The sequence below is a fragment of the Pan paniscus genome, chromosome 11 (assembly GCF_029289425.2).
Source record: "Pan paniscus chromosome 11, NHGRI_mPanPan1-v2.0_pri, whole genome shotgun sequence".
Classification (NCBI taxonomy): domain Eukaryota; kingdom Metazoa; phylum Chordata; class Mammalia; order Primates; family Hominidae; genus Pan; species Pan paniscus.
Genome location: NC_073260.2, coordinates 88,798,642 through 88,811,742, shown reverse-complemented (window position 1 = coordinate 88,811,742; position 13,101 = coordinate 88,798,642). Strand labels below are relative to the sequence as shown.

At 43.3% G+C, this 13,101-nt stretch overlaps 1 protein-coding gene across 1 annotated transcript in view; it reads left to right on the top strand.

The window, feature by feature from the left end:
* The window catches only part of RGP1 (RGP1 homolog, RAB6A GEF complex partner 1), a 34,657-nt gene extending 27,532 nt beyond the window's left edge, over positions 1-7,125 (top strand). The window contains exons 11-13 of the transcript XR_008619734.2: positions 3,611-4,638; positions 5,361-5,523; positions 6,901-7,125. The gene's annotated coding sequence lies outside the window, so the exon portion shown is untranslated. The remainder of the gene's footprint in view (positions 1-3,610; positions 4,639-5,360; positions 5,524-6,900) is intronic.
* Positions 7,126-13,101: the final 5,976 nt, after the last annotated feature.

The following is a 13,101-nucleotide window of genomic DNA, read 5'->3' as shown; positions in this document are numbered from 1 at the left end:
CTAAGTCAGCCCTACAGTTCATCTTGTCTAGTGTTTGATCAAGATTTGCTTTGTGGGCCAGGCGCGGTGGTTCACGCCTGTAATCCCAGCACTTTGGGAGGCCAAGGTGAGCAGATCATGAGGTCAGGAGATCGAGACCATCCTGGCTAACACGGTGAAACCCCGTCTCCACTAAAAATACAAAAAATTAGCCGGACGTGGTGGCAGGCGACTGTAGTCCCAGCTACTCAGGAGGCTGAGGCAGGAGAATCGCTTGAACCCGGGAGGTGGAGCTTCCAGTGAGCCGAGCTGGCACTACTGCACTCCAGCCTGGGTGACAGAGTGAGACTCTGTCTCAAAAAAATATATATATATATTTGCTTTGTGGAAAATCAAAATAATTGAATTTATTCTTGGGCCAGAGATACCCCAACCAATCTTAGCTTTGTTTTTATGACATTATACATGAAGTTATCTAAATCAGGTGTTTTTCTTTTTTTTTTTTTTTGAGACAGAGTCTTGCTCTGTCACCCAGGCTGGAGTGCGGTGGCATGATCTTGGCTCACTGCAAGCTCCGCCTCCCGGGTTCACACCTTTCTCGTGCCTCAGCCTCCCGAGTAGCTGGGACTACAGGTGCCCGCCACCATGCCCGGCTAATTTTTTGTATTTTTAGTAGAGATGGGGTTTCACCATGTTAGCCAGGATGGTCTCGATCTCCTGACCTCGTGATCCACCCTCCTCAGCCTCCCAAAGTGCTGGGATTACAGGCGTGAGCCACTGTGCCAGGCCTAAATCATGTTTTGTGGGTTTTTTTTTTTTTGTACTTGTTTCTTTCATTTATTTATTTATATATATATATAGAGAGAGAGAGATAGGGTCTTGCTATGTTGACCAGGCTGGTTTCAAACTTTGGCCTCAAACGATCCTTCCATCTTGGCCTCCCAAAGTGCTAGGATTACAGGTGTGAGCCAACGCGCCCAGCCTGGTACTTGTTTCCTGTAAGATGTTCTAGTTCTAACTCTTCTTCTTCAGACCTACTGATCTTGGATTATACTTTTTGTAATACTTTATCTTTTGGTTCCAAATGACTGGTTTTCAGAAAAGCCCTCTTAGCTCTGATGTTACCGTTCTGCCCTTTGATGTTTTTAATCTCCTTGCTACAGCTATGAGGGATTCACCATGTGTGTTTATCTATTAAAAGAAATCCCATCTTTCCCTTTGAGGTCCCATTGCCATCCTTTAAAACATTCAAGATATCAAGCACCCCATATCAATGACATATTTTTATGCTTTCTTGTTTATGATTAAGATTCATTTTTAATTAAAAATTTTGAATAGGTCATACTTGCACACCTGTTACAAAATTAAAGATATACAAAATGGGCCAGGCGCGGTGGCTCATGCCTGTAATCCCAGCGCTTTGGGAAGCCGAGGTGGGCAGATCACCTGAGGTCGGGAGTTTGAGACCAGCCTGATCAACATGGAGAAACCCCGTCTCTACTAAAAATACAAAAAAATTGGCCGGGCGTGGTGGCGCATGCCTGTAATCCCAGCTACTTGGGAGGCTGAGGCAGGAGAATCACCTGAACCCGGGAGACAGAGGTTGCAGTGAGCCAAGATCATGCCATTGTTCTACAGCCTGGGCAACAAGAGCGAAATTCTGTGTCAAAAAAAGGTATACAAAATGATAGATAATGAAAAAACTGTCTCTTTCATCTTGCCCTTTAGATACCTTGTTCCCCTTCAGGGAGGTATTCGCTGTTAACAGTTTTCAGTCCAAAAGCTACGTTTTAAAGCATAATTAAATTTCTGGCCCCTTCTCTAAAATCCCTCAATTATTAATCATATTAACTCTGTAGAAGGATGTATCACAACATTATACTGAAAAATAAGCTGAATATACAAAAGTGTTCAAGCAGTCAGAATACTTTGGAATATAATATGACATGTCAAACTGGTGTCTGACATGGATGGCTTCTGGGTGGATGCAAGTCCCTAAATGTCCAGCCTTCCTTTTGTGCATTGGCTTTGCCTGCCTACATACCCACTCCCTCCTCTCGAATGCACAAATAATGCACATTCGCCTTCCTGTTTGCTTTCTCTTAAGCCCAAGGCTTGTTAATCTGGGATCCTTTAGCTCCTAGATCTACGTGCACCTGAAATGATATGTAAAATGTTGTGGAATAATATGTATATGTGCTTTTTATATTTTAATGGGGAAAAGAGAGTATACATGGCTTTCATTTGATGTTCTATCTCCAGTCTATCTCTGTCTTCTTTATTCTGCCTGAACTTCCAAACTCCTGGTTCCTTCTGTCACTCAAAAGATGACTTTGCTTCCCCATTGAGGAATGCAGTTGAGCTCCTTATTTCGTATAACCTTCCCTTCATTTCAATATATTATAGAGGATGTTGAGTAAGGTTTTTTTCTATTGCCCTGGAATTGGTGACTAGGGTCCAAAGCTGGGACAAAGAGGACTAAATACTGCACGTTCTAGAGAGAGTTGCTAATAATTGGATCAGAGCTCCTCTCCAGGGCTTACAAAGAGGTAGCAGAAGTGGCCCTGCAACTTCCAGCCAACCCATACCTTACCACCCCACCTCCATTCCCAGGCTATATAAGATAAAAGATGACTGAAGGGAGGCTGTCATGAGCCTAGCAGGGAGTACTTTTCCCTCCTTTCCCCCCTTAAAGTAAGCAAGGGAGTATGAAAGAGATCTACATGAAAGAGAGATTGATTTCTCATTCCTTGGTTAAACTATCTGTTTAGACAGTGGATTTGTTCAGCTCTGCACCTGTCTGAGAAGAGGAAAGGCAATTAGAGAAAGGAGGAAGGGCAGAGTGAGGGGATAGTAGTGGAATAGTCTGCATTCATTCTGTTTGGCTTAGCAAGGGTATGTGAGTTTCTGTGATCAAAGGGACACTGAGGAAGATCGCCGGGCTTGAGCCATCATGCTGGTAACCCATCCAAAAGGCTGCCGCTGAACAGAAGTTAGGAGGGTTAAAGAGATGGCTTGGATCAGGATTCTCTGCATTAGGGCACAACTCAGTGGAGAAGCCCAGTAGGACCTTCTAAAGAACTCACGTAACTGTCTCATAAGAGAGCCAGCATCTTTTTTTTTAAGATGGGGTCTGTTGCCCAGGCTGGAGTATAGTGTTGTGATCATGGCTTATTGCAGCCTGAATCTCTTGGGCACAAGTGATCCTCCTGCCTCAGCCTTCTGAGTATCTGGGACTGCAGGTTATGTGCCACCACACTCGGCTAATTAAAAAAAAAATTTCTTAGAGACAGGGTCTCTCTACGTTGCCCAGGCTGGTCTCAAACTCCTGGGCTCAAGTGATCCTCCTGCCTCAGCCTTCCAATGCCTTGGGCTTACAGGCATGAGCCACCATGTGCAAGAAAGATAGCATTTTGACATCTGCCAAACAACAGGTTGGCATGGTCTGTCAGCAAACAGTGGTTTGTGATAACTACCTTGTTAAATAAAAAGAGAGTTGTTCTTTTCCTCCCTGCCCTCCTCCTAGTTCTCAACCACCAAGGAGCTAAAACCCTTCTAGAGAACCTTCCAGAGAACTAGAAGAGGAGGAGCAGAATCAATAGAAGGGATCATATTCTTCTCTCCACCGCAGGTTCCTTAAGCCATGGCTTAAGATGAGTTCTGCATTGGACCTGAGACTGGAGTTTTAAGCCATATTGGACTGAGTCTTTAAATAACCAAAAGGGAGCAGAGTGTTATGGACTCTGACCATGATGTTGTGAAGAGGTACAAAGGAGACATTTGTCATGGCACAGATGAAGACTGTGATGGGTGGCAGGTTATGTTTATACCTGACCAAGCTCAATGCTCAACAGATAAGTTAAATTTATCCATCACGAAATCTATCCCTGAATCCATTGTTCCACCTTTCCCTGCAGTCTCAGAGGAATTTCTTTTTCTTTTAAAGTGAATCCCTGGCTGGGCACGGTGGCTCACACCTGTGATCCCAGCACTTTGGGAGGATGAGGAGGGTGGATCACTTGAGCTCAGCAGTTCGAGATCAGCCTGGGCAACATGGTGAAACTCCATCTTTACCAAAAATACAAAACAAACAAACAAACAAACAAAAAACAACCAACCAGGCGTGGTGGTGTGCATCTGTGGTCCCAGCTATTTGGGAGGCTGAAGTGGGAGGATTGATTGAGTCTCAGGGGATGGAGGTTGCAGTGAGCCAAGATGGCGCCACTGCACTCCAGCCTGGGTGACAGAGTGAGACTCTGTCTCAAAATATGAACAAATAAATAAAAATAAAGTGAATCCCTTCATCCATACTCATATATCCATTGAGAAAACATTTATTTGAATTCTAAAATGTACTGCCAATGTAAGGTACAAAGATTAAGGACGATAAAATTCCTTCTCATGGAATACACAATCTAATGGGGCAGAAAGTACCTACTTTAAAACCAATGTATTAAATTAAATTGAAAAGTGGCCTGAGTAAGCCTCAAAAAAGACTAATTAGAACTCAAGGGAAGAGAAAACATTTCAGGCTGACAGAAAACCCATGGGCATAGAATAACATGACCCACTTAGAGGACTATAGATAGTTCTATATGTTTAGAAGGCATATGTGGCTGCAGAGGAGGCTGGAGAGGAAGATGGAGCCAGGACCACCTGGTGGGCTGAGATTCTTGTTCTCCATCCTGCAGGCTAGTGGCTCTGAACAGCAGTAGTACTTTTCCTGGAGGGGCATTTTGGCCGGTGGTGGGTGCGCAGGAGATAGTAGGGGCAGGGGGGAGGGGGTGGGGGGCAGGCAGGAGGGGGTGGAGGGGAAGGGGCATTTTCTTGGTTGCTATAGTGATGAGAGTGGGTGCTACTGGCATTGTAGTAGTTGGAGGCCGCAGATGTTAGACTCTGCAATGTGAGGACAGTTCCACATAATTAAGAATGTATTCCATGAGAGAAGGAATTTTACCTTGTTTTGGTTGTTAATCCTTGTACCTTGACACTGGCAATACCTTTTAGGTGTCAAATAAATGTCCTGAATTCGGCATGATTTAGATATCCTGAGTTCTGCACAGTCTTCAAATATTCCACCAAACAGTTGTGTAGGGTGTTATATATAAATATATATATAAATACATCTGTTCTGTTATTGCTTATCCTAACACTGGTGTTTAATCCAGTATCTTTCTTTATGGAGTGGCTTCAGATCTCTTAAATCATAATTTATTCATTCCCTGTAATTAGATGGAAGCATCTAATTACAATTAGCTGAGTGCCTCCTTTGGTGTTCTATCACAGTTATATCCAACCATTTACATATTGAAATACCTGTTTTTAAAATAAGTTATTGTCTTTTATTTCTCTCGTTTTATTTTATTTTTTTTTTGAGATAGAGTCTCACTCTGTTGCCCAGGCTGGAGTGCAGTGGTGTGATCTCGGCTCACTGCAACCTCCCCCTCCCGGGTTCCAGGGATTCTTGTGCCTCAGCCTCCAGAGTAGCTGAGATTACAGGCGCCTGCCACTATGCCCGGCTATTATTTCTCTTCTATATTACAGGTAGGAAATTTTATTGATGTTTTGAAATTATGTGTAGAGATAGGTTGTATTATCTATGCATTTTATTTTAAGTTAGTAAAGGTGCCGTTAGAAAATAATTATTAGAAGGAAGATTTAGGTTTGGTAGCATCAAGAGTCATTGTTTAGTCACTGATTTTCAAAGTGTTATTTTGAGCTGCAGAGCTCAAACATTTTTGTTCATGAGCTCCTTAAAATAAAACACTCACACAATTTTAAATCGAAATCTAACTTTATTATTACAAGGTTTTTTGTTTTTGTTTTTGTTTTTTGAGACGGAGTCTCGCTCTGTTGCCCAGGCTGGAGTGCAGTGGCACGACCTCGGCTCACTGCAATCTCCACCTCCTGGAATCAAATGATTCTCCTGCTCAGTCTCCCAAGTAGCTGGGATCACAGGCGCGTGCCATCACGCCTGGCTAATTTTTGCATTTTTAGTAGAGACGGGGTTTCTCCATGTTGGTCAGGCTGGTCTCAAACTCCTGACCTCAGGTGATCCACCCTCCTTGGCCTCCCAAAGTGCTGGAATTACAGGTGTGAGCCACCACGCCGGGCCAGATAAAGCAGACTTTTAACTATTTTATTGAATAAAGTACACCAACTATGAAATAAGTTACTTAATTTTTTTTTTTTTGAGACTGAGTTTTGCTCTTGTTGCCCAGGCTGGAGTGCAATGGTGTGATCTCGGCTCACTGCAACCTCCCCCTCCCGGGTTCAAGCGATTCTCGTGTCTCAGCCTCCCAAGTAGCTGGGATTACAGGCATGTGCCACCATTCCTGGCTAATTTTTGTATTATTAGTAGAGACGAGGTTTCTCCATGTTGGTCGGGCTGGTCTCTAACTCCCGACCTCAGGTAATCCACCCACCTCGGCCTCCCAAAGTGCTGGGATTACAGGCGTGAGCCACTGCGCCTGGCCCTTAATTTTTTTATTCATTTATTCATTTATTCAACGTAGCTGAAGTATTTTTCTGCTTGTAAAACTTTTCAGTTTAATTTTCTCTTTTTATTTTATTTTTAATTGACAATAATTATACATACTTATGAAATACAATGTGATGTTTTGATACATGTATAGTGTGTAATTATCAAATTAAGACAATTAGTATCTCAAAAATTTATCATTTCTTTGTGGTAAGAACATTCAAAATCCTCTCTTCTAGCTATTTTGAAAAATACAATAATATTGTTAACCAAAGTCACCCTACTGTGCAAGGGAACACTGGAACTTACTCCTCCTGTCTATCTGTAACTTTGTTGGCCCACCTCACCCCATCTACCCCTCCTGCCTATGCTTCCCAACCTCTGGTAACAATTATTCTATTCTGTACTTCTAAGAGATCAGTTTTTTTTTTTTTTTTTAGATTCCACATATGAGTGAGATCCTGTGGTATAATGTCCTCCAGGCTCATCTATGCTGCTGCAAATGACAGGAATTCATTCTTTTTTATGGCTGAATAGTATTCCACTGTGTAAATATACCACATTATCTTTATCATTCATCTGTTGATGGACACTTGGGTTGATTCCATATCTTGGCTACTGTGAATAGAGCTGCAATAAACATGGAAGTGCAGACATTTCTTCAACATACTGATTTCATTTCCTTTGCATAAATACCCACTAGTGGGATTACTGGATAATATGATAGTTCTATTTTTAATTTTTTGAGAAACCTCTATACTGTTTTTCATTATGGCGATACTAATTTACGTTCCCACTAGTATAAAAGTTCTCCTTTCTCCACATCCTCATGAGCGTTTGTTATTTTTTGTCTTTTTGATAATAGCCATTCCAACTGGGATGAGATGATATCTCATTGAGGTTTTGATTTGCATTTCCCTGATGATTAGTGATATTGAGCATTTTTTCATATACCTGTTGGCCATTTGTATGTCTTCTTTTGAGAAATGTCTATTTTGCCCATTTTAAAAATCATATTATTTGGGATTTTTTTTTGCTATTGAATTGTTGAGTTCCTTATATAGTCTAGGTATTAACCCCTTAGATGCATAGTTTGCAAATATTGTCTTCCATTCTGTAGCTTGCCTCTTCATTTTGTTGACTGTCTTCTTTGCTGTGAAGAAGCTTTTTAATTTGATGCAATCCCGTTTGTCTATTTTTGCTTTGGTTGCCTGTGCCCAGTCCAATGTCATGAAGGGTTTTTCCTGAATTTTTTTCTAATGCTTTCATGGTTTTCAGTCCTTACATTTAAGTCTTTAATCCATTTTGAGTTGACTTTCGTAAGTGATGAGAGATAGGGGTGTTTATTTATTTATTTAGAGACAGAGTTTTGCTCTTGTCGCCCAGGCTGGAGTGCAATGGCACTATTTCGGCTCACTGCAACCTCCGCCTCTTGGGTTCAAGTGATTCTCCTCCTCCCTCAGCCTCTCAAGTAGCTGGGATTACAGGCGCCTGACACCACACCTGGGTAATTTTTGTATTTTTAGTAGAGATGGGGTTTCACCATATTGGCCAGGCTGGTCTCTTGGCCAAGCTGGTCTTGAACTCCTGATCTCGTGATCCACCCGCCTCGGCCTCCCAAAGTGCTGGGATTACAGGTGTGAGCCACCATGCCCTGCCCTATCTCTATATATTTTTAAAATAGAAGACAGGGTCTCACTATGTTGCCCAGGCTGAATTTGAACTCCCAGTCTCATCAGATCCTCCTGCCCTAGTCTTCCGAGTAGCTGAAACTACAGTCACACACCACCCCTCTCAGCTGAAAACACCCCATTTCTAATGCCAAGCTTTACTCTTCACAGAATATGGATATGGTGGGGAAAGACAGGAAGCCCCATTCCTTTAAGACACTTTGATTCACCTTCACAAGTTTCCCCAGACCAATACTTGATTTATATATCCTTTTTCTTGGTGCTCCAAAGGTTTTTACACCCTAAAATAATTCATCATAATAAAATTTGGCTTGGGGTAGGGACATGCCTTTCTGTTGTAAACTGGGAGGGTTGTTGTCAGCACAACTGTTGTGAGCACAGGTCATTCTCAGGCAGAACAGTTTTGGGACTGAGTACATAAGGAAGTTCAGGGTCTGGAGATGGATTCCCTTAAAGCCATCTGGGCAAACATAGTCCTTGGAAAGCCTTTTTGTGCTACTACTGTTTGAAGGCTGCTGCGCAGAGGTTCCCTGAAGGTGCCTCAGGGGTTCTGTTTGAGAATGAGGTGAAGGCAAGGGGTTTCTGGGCCCACCCCCACTGTTTCATCTGGAGCAGCTGGGCTTTTTTTTTTTTTTTTTTTTTTCTGTTTTACGTGTACATTTTCATTTGAAGGAATGGTTTTGCTGCTAAAAATAACAGTGTGAAAAACATAGCCTCCAAGGGGGACCATTTAAAGATTTTAAGCAGTGATGTGACATAATTAGGTTTTTGTTTCAAAAGGTCGCTTTGACACCTGAACACATCGTGGAGGCTGGACTGGAGGGAAGTGAGACTGGAGAGACCCAGAGAGAAGGCAGAGTAAGAACTGGCTACTCTGGGCTCCATCCCAGGGTCAGCATCCACTTTAGATGGAGCCGGGGTTCACGGCTTGCCAGTCTCCACCTAGCTGCTTCTCCCATTCATATTTCCTGCCTGGCCCATGACCACCTTTGCCTTTGCAACCCCTGCCTTTGACTGTTTTTCGTCTTGTATATCCAGTCGGCCACCAAATCCTGTTGTTTCTTCCCTCAGATTACCTCAGATTTGTTCCTCTCTCCATTACTATCCCATCATCCTAGATTAGACACTTCAGGCTTGGGTTTCTCCAGGAACCTCTTCACGGTTCTTCTTGCTTTCAGTCTGTCTGCCCACCAATCTTACATCGCCACTGCTTAGCTTCTCTTGGTTCTTCATGACATATTGCAGTACAGTTTTGTACATTTTTGTTTCAGATTTCTCCTCTTCTTCCCAGTCTTTGGCTTCTGTAGAAAATTCTAAGCAGAGCAGAAGATTAAAATAGTGACTAGTGCATTTCCAGTCTCTAGAAGCAGTGATAACCATGTTTCCTTTGCCTCTTTTTATGCCAGATATTTGTAGAGTTAGCAGGACTTAAAAGGCAAGGGGACACCTTTCCCTCTTGCCACTTGCCTCTTGCCACTTTTTCCTCAGTGAAAGATTTTGTGAAGAAGTGGAATTTCAAATTGAGTGGGTAAGATTATTTCAGGGAATATTATATTTGAGACTTCATGCTGTCGGATGCTCCCAAGGGGTGGTAAATAACTACTGGGGTTGGTAATAATGATGAAGGGTGGTAATAGGAAAATAGGGAAACAATCTATGTACCTAGGAAGATTCTTGGGCCAAGTGTGAGAGGGCAGAGAAGAACTGGGGCCTTCCTGGGCACTCACAGAGGTGCTGGTCCAGGCCCGGATGGAGCAGACAGGTGAAATATGGTTCACCTGGAGCTTGAATCATCAAGGAAATAAATGTATGTGGTTGCTTCTCCTGACAATTCTTAAATTCCTCTCTTAGGAATCTTTGGCCATCTATGAAACAATTTCCATGGGAAAATGACTTGTTTGGACTGTATTTTCACAAAGCTGATATTTCTGGCCCTTAGAATATGATACCTGTTTGTTTAAAAAACATATATCTATTCAGGTAAGTTGGAAACTGAGATCTGATTTGAAAACATTTTGGGCTGGGCGCGGTGGCTCACGCCTGTAATCCCAGCACTTTGGGAGGCTGAGGTGGGCAGATCACGAGGTCAGGAGATCGAGACCATCCTGGCTAACATGGTGAAACCCCGTCTCTACTAAAAATACAAAAAAAAAATTAGCCGGGCGTGGTGGCGGGCGCCTGTAGTTCCAGCTACTCGGGAGGCTGAGGCAAGAGAATGGTATTAACCCAGGAGGCGGAGCTTGCAGTGAGCCGCGAATGAGCCACTGCACTGTAGCCTGGGCGACAGTGTAAGACTCTGTCAAAAAAAAAAAAAATTTTTTTTTAAATAATAAATTAAAAAAATAAAAAAAGAAAATATTTTGAACTTACAAAGATGTGTATGAATTCAAAGTAAAAACCCTTGACCCTTTAAACAATCACAGCAGCGCCCACCCCTGCCCCCTTTTTTTTTGAGACGGAGACTCACTCTTTCCCCCAGGCTGGAGTGCAGAGGTGCAGTCTCGGTTCACTGCAACCTCCACCTCCCAGATTCAAGCGATTCTCCTACCTCAGCCTCCTGAGTAGCTGGGATTACAGGTCCCTGCCACCACGCCCAGGTAATTTTTGTATTTTTAGTAGAGATGGGGTTTTGCCATGTTGGCCAGGCTGATCTTGAACTCCTTACCTCAGGAGATCTGCCTGCCTTGGCCTCCCAAAGTGCTGGGATTACAGGCATGAGTCACCACGCCTGGCCCACAGCAGCCCTTTGAGGCTGTTGAATATCTGTGAGAAGATGAACTGGATCTTAGATCTACAACCATACTGTGCACTGCTGCGTGGCTGGGAGGGAAGTAGGAGTTGGAGGGGAACTGGAGGTTTGACCTAATTTCAGGATTCTGTCTCTCCCTTATGGGGCTAAAATAAAGAATGCAGAATTTGAATAAAGTCTCTATTTGCTTTCTATATACTTTGCTACATTTCTTTTTCTACATTACTTTCTCCTTTTCTATTGAGATGTGTTGTGAAGTGTATCTTTCCTGCCTTATTTGATCTACCTTTCTTTGGCTGTTCTCTGCCCTCTGTTGGCAGGTTCTCTTGGACCTGTCCGTCTGTGTGCAGGGGACAATTGCATGGAGTCAAAGCCCATTTCTGCTAGTCAGGTCAGCAGAGAAGATATTTTGTTTTCTGGAATTCTGTAGGCCTGGGAGGCATGATCTGGTGTAGAACAAACCTGAGGATCCAGATTCAGCTGCACAAATAGGTTTGTTATAAAACGTTTAATGCTGTCAGTTTGGGGCATCAGAGCCTATCACGAAAATTAGCATGAGCCCGAATCCCATGGTGGTTGCAGAGCTCAACTAGGGTCTTGAGGCACCTTTGGCCTGAGTGTAACCAGGATTAGGATTTCTTTTGAAGAAGGGACAGGGCAGCTTGGAAACCATAGGAGATTCTAGCAGCTGGCCAATTTGATGCTCTGCAGTTTAGTTCTGGATCAGAAATAAGGTGTTTGGGGCCAGGCGTGGTGGCTTACGCCTGTAATCCCAGCACTTTGGGAATCTGAGGCAAGTGGATCACTTGAGGTCAGGAGTTCGAGACCAGCTGGCCAACATGGTGAAACGCTGTCCCTACTAAAAACAAAAATTAGCTGGGCATGGTGGCGGGCGCCTGTAATCCCAGCTACTTGGAAGGCTGAGGCAGGAGAATCACTTGAACCTGGGAGATGGAGGTTGCAGTGAGCCGAGATTGCGCCACTACATTCCAGCCTGAGTAACAGAGTGAGACTCTGTCTCAAAAAAAGAAAAAAGAAAAAAAAAAAAAAAAAAAGAGGGTGTTGATTGACCCTATCCAGAAGAAATTATAGCTGGTGTCTGTTTGTGGATTAGAAGAAGGCCATGACAGTGCTACAAAGAGAAAGTTGGACCCTAGCTGGTTGCTGCTTAGGCCAGTAGAATCTAGATTTCCTAGGTTTTCTATGTATTGCAGCATGGTCACCAAATACAGCCAAAATATTATTGCCCATATCAATGACAGCAGTGATAGCTTGGATAGTGGGATATATACATAACCGAAGTTCTCATTTATTTAATATTTTCAGCTTCCCCTCAAACATGAAAAAATAAACACCAAAAGCCTTTCACTGTGTGTTAATAAAAAACCTCATTAGGGGATTTATCTTTTATCTCCCCACTCCTTCCCACTTCCCTTTTGTCTTTTAAATTTTATTTTTAGTTTTTACTTATGTTTTCTTTTCCTTTCTTTCTTTCTTTTTTCTTTTGAGATGGAGTCTTGCTCTGTCACACAGTGGTGCGATCTCTGCTCACTGCAATGTCCGCCTCCCAGATTCAAGCGGTTTTCCTGCCCCAGCCTCCCAAGTAGCTGGGATTACAGGTGCCCACCACCACGCCCAGCTAATTTTTGTGTTTTTAGTAGAGACGAGATTTCACCTTGTTGGCCAGCCTAGTCTCGAACTCCTGACCTCAAACAATCCTCCTACCTTGGCCTCCTAATGTGCTGGGATTACAGGCATGAGCCACTGCACCAGGCTCCTTCCACTTCCTTTTTTTTTTTTTTTTTTTTTTGAGACAGGGTCTTGCTGTCACCCAGGCTGCCTCTATCCTCTGGGCTCAAGCGATCCCCCCACCTCAGCCTCCCAAGTAGCTGGGACCACAGGTTCGTGCCACCATATCTGATTGATTTGTTTGGTTTTTAATAGAGATTATAGGCATTACAGGCAAGAGCCACCGTGCCTGGCCCCTTCCTACTTTCTAGTTAACTGGCCAACTGGGAGGAAAAGGGAAAGGCAAGATGCTTGAATGTTTAATCCCTAACATAATGAAGAATTGTCCTTAATGTTCAGAATAATGACATATGATGCACTTGTACTTGCGTAGGAGTCTGGGTGACAGTGGTGGCTGATCCTCACTGAGGGCTGCAGGTGTTCCAGAGAGACTCGCCTGGGTTTGGTGGCTA